At 36.3% G+C, this 7,456-nt stretch overlaps 1 pseudogene; it reads left to right on the plus strand.

Moving 5' to 3' along the window:
* The first annotated feature begins 5,331 nt into the window (after positions 1-5,331).
* Positions 5,332-5,730, plus strand: LOC122744192 (annotated as a pseudogene).
* The last annotated feature ends 1,726 nt before the right edge of the window (positions 5,731-7,456 follow it).

Below are 7,456 nucleotides of genomic sequence, written 5' to 3' on the forward strand. Positions count from 1 at the left end.
AGATGATTTTTATAATCAATATCTTGGAGATATAATCCTGACTTCCCCCAATTCCAAAGTCCTTCTTGACAAAATAAAGTCAGCTCTCCTTGGTCCTGGTCAGGGATATAAACCTATAAGATAAAATGCTCTCCTTGGCTCTGGGAAGATAAGAATAAGATAAGATAAGAATGACCTTTTTAAATTCTTGTTATGGTAATAAAATTTTGGTCTGGGCTGAAGACTAATAATTAGCCCTAGGTTGGAGGGGGTGGTCTGCTAGCAGTCCTTCATGTTAATGTAGCCTGCTCCAAATTAAGTTGACCAATCAGAGGTGATTAGGCATTCCTCAGGAAAACCTCCTCCTCAAAGGGCATATAATCTTTGGTCTGAGAGAGATGGCCAAATCACCATTGTTTTATTAATAATTTGCTAGAATATTAATAAAATAATTAAATTACCCAGAAATATGTCATATATATATATATAGTCACAGTTTTCAAATAGCCAAAGAATCTTTTTTTTTTTTTTTTGGGCAGGGCAATGAGGGTTAAGTGACTTGCCCAGGGGGTCACACAGCTAGTAATTGTCAAGTGTCTGAGGTCATATTTGAACTCAGGTCCTCATGGATCAATAGCCAAAGAATCTTGAAATCACAGGGCTAAAAGGGACACTAAGAAATTACCCAGTCCATTTCCTGAAAATCTTGCTCAGTTTGTAATCCCCTTTCATTTGAACCCTTTTTCCTTCCCTTTTGGCTCCATTCCTCAAGAAACGTAGGACTTTCATCAAGGTCCTGCTGTGATGTTCTCCTCAGGCCTATCCTCAAATTCTGGACCTTTCCCTCTCTCTTCTCTACAACAAAATGTTTTATTTTTTCCCCTCTTAGCTAGATACTGTGTTAGGAAGCAAAAGTTAATAGCTTACCCCTCTATGGAAATTTGTGTTTTAAAGACTATCCCTGGAGATTGTTTGTCCTTCATTCTGGAAGAGGACCATGGCATTGGGTGATTTAAGTGATTTAAGTGAGGGAGGGCCATGCAAAGTCAACAGCCTCACTCTCTCCTCCAGAACCATCTGTGTCCAGTGGCAAGATATATATCAGGACAGCTAGAGATAGTCCCCACATGCAATGGAGACCTTTGACTCAGTTCTGTATTCATGTCTCAGTAAGTGCCAAGAGGTAAGAAGGTGGTCCAGGTGGTTGTAGTGGATAGAACACTGGACTTAGAGTCAGTCAGGAAGACACAAGGTCAAATTCAGCCTTGGGAACTTTCTAGTTGTGTGACCCAGGTCAAATCACTTAATTTCTCTCTGCTTCAGTTTCTTCATCTGAAAAAATGGACCTGATTCTCACAATAACCTGTATCTCCTAGGGTTGTTGTGAACATCAAATGACATAATGACATCAATTATTATTTACATACATTAATAATAGAAATAAAATAAATAATGTAAAAAACCCTTTAAAATCTTAAAGTGCCATATAAATGCTGCAATTATTATTTCTTCAAATATATAAAACAGACTCAAATATAGTGAGTGTGCTAGAGCATTTAACATCCACATGGAAAGGTGTTCTTTAGTTCTTTATTTAAGAAATGCCAACAACACAATATCAAGAACAATCTACATGGCATCTTCTAGGAGGTGGTTCTATATAGAATTGAAGATAAGCTTTTTTTTTTTTTTTTGGTAGGGCAGTGAGGGCTAAGTGATTTGTCCAGGGCCACACAGCTAGTAAGTGTCAAGTGTCTGAGGTGAGATTTGAACTCAGGTCCTCCTGAATCCAGAGCTGTTGTTTTATCCACTGTGCCACCTAGCTGCCCCCAAAGATGGCTTTCAAGTCAAAGAGGAACTTGCAGCAAAACATGGTATTAATCACATTTTTGTACAAGGATATCAAATTATGCATCTCTATTTTAAAATGGTTTTTTATTTTATTTTTTTCCAATTACATGTAAAGATTGTTTTCAACATTCATTTTTGTAAGATTTTGAGTTCCAAATTTTTCTCCCTTCCTCCCTCCCTTCCTCCCCCTTCTCAATCTGATATAGGTTATACATTACAATCATGTTAAACATATTTCCACATTAGTCATGCTAGGAGAGGAAAATCAAAACAAAAGGGGAAAAAAGCTCAAGAAAGAAACAATTCCCCCCTTCTCCCCCCCCCCTGCAAATAGTATGCTTCATTCTGCATTCAGACTCCATAGTTCTTTTTCTGGATGTGGAGAGCATTGTGTCTTTTGGTATTGTCTTGGATCATTGTATTGCTGAGAAGAGCTAAGTCTATCAGTTGATCATCATATATTGCTGATGTTAATGTGTATAATGTTCTCTTGGTTCTGCTCATTTCACTCAACATCAATTCATATAAGTCTTTCCAGGTTTTTCTGAAATCTGCTTATAATTTCTTATAGCACAATAGTATTCCATTACATTCATGTACTATGGTATATGAATATACTTGTTTATATACTTGTTTATCCATTCCCCAATTGATGGGATCCCCTAAATTTCCAATTCTTTGTCATAACAATATGCAGCTCTATTGAAAAGCACATTAAACAACCATTTGAGCTTGTAGAAACATTCTCTGATTATACCAAAAAGTCATTCTAAAGTAAAAACTTAATGGCAAGAACATATTTAGAGCAATTAACATGTACACAATACGAGTCTCCATGTTTACTTTTTATACAGCAAAATGGATGACAATGGATCTAGAAGGTGCTTAAACAAACAAAAAATAAACAATGTTAACAAAACATGGTACTCATAATACCAAGGCAGATAATAATAATAGCTTACATTTATGTAATGCTTACTATGTGTTAGGCATTGTGCTAAGCACTTTATAATTCTTATCTCATTTGATCTTTACAACAACCTTGGGAAATGGGTACTATTATTATTCCCATTTTACAAATAATGAAATTGAGGCAGAGTTAAGTGATCTGCCCAGGGTCCACAGTTAATGAGTGTCTGAACTTGGATTTGAGTTCTGTTCTTTCTGACTTCAGGTCCATGCTCTATCCACTGTGTCATCTACCTATAGATTGAGATCTCCTTACTGAACAGCATAAATATGGATAGATATTCTCTGAGTATGTGATAAATAAGTTAAAAATGTACAGAAATACTTTTAGAATAAGCATATCTCACTTCACAAAGCAATAGTAAAGGCTAACAATGGGTACATGCTACTGGGTTTGTTGACTATAACTGAAAGTGACTTCTCTCTGGTTATAGTCTGTGAAATGGCTAAGTTCTAAGAGGGTAATGAAAAGGTTTTTCAGGAATGAAACCCAGGGCAGCTAGGTGGCACACTGGATAGAGCACCGGCCCTGGAGTCAGGAGGACCTGAGTTCATATCTGGCCTCAGACACTTAACACTTATTAGCTGTGTGACCCTGGGCAAGTCACTTAATCCCAATTGCCTCACTTAAAAAAAAAATGAAACCCACATGAACTCAACCAACAATATGACAACAAATACATGTTAAATAAATAACTGTCATATAGCATACATCTTGTTGATGGGAATAAAGGTCCATATGAATTGCCCTCATTAATTAGAGAAGAGTTATCCTTAATTATCCCTGACTTATTAATCAATGTATATTATGCAATGGAGTGGTGAAAACTGTATAACACTGCAAATGGCAAAAAGTTAGCATCTACCAGATTATATTTAAAGACATGATCAAATGCAAACAAACCAGAAGCTCATAATCCTTTGTGAAATCATGCATAACAAATCCCCCTGCCATAAATACAAACCTCCAAATATCCTTGGAAATTCAGCAAGTGAAACTGTGATGAAAGTATAACATCCTGTGTGACCCTGGGCAAGTCACTTAAACCTCATTGCCACACAAAAAAGAAAGAAAGAAAGAAAGTATAGCATAATTACAGGTAGACCTATTCACAACTGTCTAGAAATAACACTGATCCATAAAAATTTAAGAACAATATTTCAAATAAATAATGACACACCACGCAGTCATAATATCTAAATTAAATCAAATGAAGGTCTTTCAAAATATAGACACCTAAGGAAAGAAATGAAAATTGCATGGGAACAGGATGTGGTACATGTTATCCTTGTAATCTGTATACTACTGGAGTTATCCCAGAAATGCTTTCAATAAGTCTAAGAAGATAAGTTTACACCCTAATATCTTTTTATTCAATTGCATAAGCAGTCATTTTGTCCACATCACATTAAATTTAAGACTTCCTCCCAACATGGCTTCCTGATTAGGAGGCAGACTGCCCAGCTTCCCATACCTAGTAAAAGACTGAAGTTTTCATGAGATTTAATAATGATGAAGAAATAAAAAGAGTAACTGGCATAAATGACTTTTTCTGCCTCAGAACTGCTCAGAAAAGTTAGCTAGGAGTCCATAGGCAATAGGAAAGGAGGCAGCTCCAGGAAAATGATACTGGTGTGATAAAACAGAACAAAACAAAATAGGGCATGTATAACCTACAAGATTCTGTGCCCAAAGATAGCAAAACTGGGCGGGGGGGGGGTTCCTTAAGAAAGCCCTAGGGGCTAGCAATGGGAAGTAACAATCAAACAGAGAGACTAGCTTGGTGCCCCAGTCTTCAGACTGTGGCAACTGAGGCCAAGAGGATCTGAGATCTCTAACACTCTGTTCTGGAATCAAGGAGGGGGCCCAGGATCCAGCACTCTGAACCTCAAGGATCCATATGAATCCTAAATCCAGGAGGAAGATGTTAGCTCCAGAACCCAAGTGACTCAGGGTGATACAAAGCAGAACTTACCACTTCACCTTAAAGTGAAGCATGGGGCAGAATTGGGCCCTGACACAAAGTCCAATTAGGAAACTAAAGCTGGAGAGATTAATAAATCAAAGAAAACACTAGCCAGTATCAAACCTTATTGCAAATCTAACTTCATAACAACTGCAAGAAGAATCCCAAAGGAAGAAAAATGGATTTTCTACAAGCAATACCTAGACAAAATCAAGCAAGAGATTAAAAAAAAAAGAAATAAAAGCTATTGAGGAATGAATTAGAACATGAATAAGTAGCTTAAAAGAAGTGGCAAACCTTATGCAAGAAAAAGACTCCCTGCAAACTAGAATAGACCAAACAAATCAATGACTCTATAAAAGAGCAGGAAATAGTAGAACAAATTTTAAAAGTTGGAAAAATAGAAAAAATGTAAGATATAGAAATAGCAAAAACACTTGATTTGTAAAACAGGTCAAGGAGAGGTTATTCAAGAAACACTGAACTCCCCAAAACCATGATTTTTTTTTTTTTTAAGAAACATGGACCTTTCCCTCTCCTGCTGCTCGAGGATCTGGCCGCCACCATGAATGATACTATAACCATCAGAAGCAGGAAGTTCATGACACACAGACTTCTTTAGCATAAACAGATGGTTATAGATGTCCTTTATGCTGGAAAAGCCACAGTGCCCAAGACTGAAATTCAAGAAAAACTGGCCAAGATGTACAAGACAACTCCAGATGTCATTTTTGTCTTTGGATTCAGAACCCATTTTGGTGGTGGCAAAACAACAGGCTTTGGCATGATTTATGATTCCCTTGACTATGCAAAGAAAAATGAACCAAAGCACAGACTTGCAAGGCATGGCCAGTATGAGAAGAAAAAGTCATCAAGAAAGCAGTGAAAGGAATGCAAGAACAGAATGAAGAAAGTCAGGGGTACTGCAAAGGCAAATGTCAGTGCTGGCAAAAAGACGGAATAAAAGGCACTATAGAGCATGTTTATCCATGAAGATATGGATTTTTCATCAGAGCATAAATAAACTATGTAAAAACTTCAAAAAAAAAAGAAACATGGAAATGGTATTTTAAATCATAAATAAAATTGCCCTGATTTATTAGAACGAGAGGACAAAATAAAGATAGAAAGAATTCTCTGATCACCTTCTTAAAGGAATACCAAAAGTAAAAGCCCCAGCAATGTGGTAAACAAAATCCAAGGCTTTCACATCAAAGAAAAAAAGAACTACAAGTATCTTGAAAGTCAGGTACCAAGTAACTACAGTTAGGATCACACAAGACCTGTCAGCTTCTATGAAAACTGAAAGGAGATCTTGGAATACAATATTCTGAAAGGGAAAAGAGACATGTTACCAACTAAGAATAACAACATGCTTAGCCCTAGTAGTGATATCACTGGTTCAAAGGGTAGTGCTATCATTTTAATAGGAAGAGAAGAAACAAGTACTCCTTTAGAATTTTGATGTTTTTTAAGGGTATTGTTTGAGTTAAACAAGAAAAGAAGATGACCTGTGGGTGAATTGGTTTTGCTTTCATGATATGAAGGGGGAAAGAGAAGGAAGGGTAAAAGGAGGGAGAAGGGGGTTAAAATTTACCATTTCTCATAACTGAGATATGTGGGGAGCATATACAAACAGACACCTATAGGGAGAAAGAGGTAGGGAGATTAGACATTGGATGAATTTCACTCTTAATCTGAAATGGATAAGAGAGGGTTGAATATACACAGTTTGGTGTAAAAATATACTCAACTCAATAGAGAAACAAACCAGAATAATGAAAGGGGAGATGAGAAGGGGGAAGGTAATACTGGGGAAGAAATTGTTGGAGGAAAACAAACTTCCAGATCCTGGAGGGAATATTATAAGGGGAGGTGAGAGGAAGAAGAGAAAAGAATTAGAATCTGAGTAGTGCCTTAGATAACTGTTTAGACAATTGGAGAACAAATTGTGGTATATTAATATAATGTAATATTATTGCACCATAAGAAATGATCAAAGAAATGACTCTAGACAACTCCGAGTAGTCTGAACTGACACAGAGTGAAGTGAGCAGAACAAGGAGAACCATTTATACAAGGACAATATCATTGTAAAGAAAAACAGCTTTGAAAGACTTAAGAATTCTGATCAATACAATGACCAATAATCTCTCCAGAAGACCTCTTAGGAAGCCTACCTTGTAATGGACACAAAGTGAAGGGACATACATTTTTGATAATGATTACTGTGTAGATACATTTTGTTCAACTATGTTTATTTGGTTAATAGAGGATGGGTCAGCAGGAAGGTAGTTTGTCAATAGTGATACTCAAAACAAAACAAACCTAGGGCCATTGAAACATTTTTTAAAAATGTGTTTTATGTGTTTTTAAGCACATAAAAGAGAATAGAAAGAAGATAAGGAAACAGAGACAAACAGGGAAAATGTGAAAGTTATGTCTAGAAATTATCACATATTTTAAAAAAAGCAGTGTGAAATGGAAATTCACTTATATAAAGTATTCTCTTTTTGCATTCTATGTGAATGGAAATGCAAAATTTTTTCATGTTTAAATTTAGAATAAAAGAATAAAAAACCATTAAATTAAAAAAAACAATAGCATGGGGCAGCTAGGTGGTACAGTGGATAAAGCACTGGCCCTGAATTCAGGACGACCTCAGTTCAGACACTTGACACTAGCTGTGT

This window comes from Dromiciops gliroides, chromosome 2 (genome assembly GCF_019393635.1).
Source record: "Dromiciops gliroides isolate mDroGli1 chromosome 2, mDroGli1.pri, whole genome shotgun sequence".
Taxonomy (NCBI): Eukaryota; Metazoa; Chordata; class Mammalia; order Microbiotheria; family Microbiotheriidae; genus Dromiciops; species Dromiciops gliroides.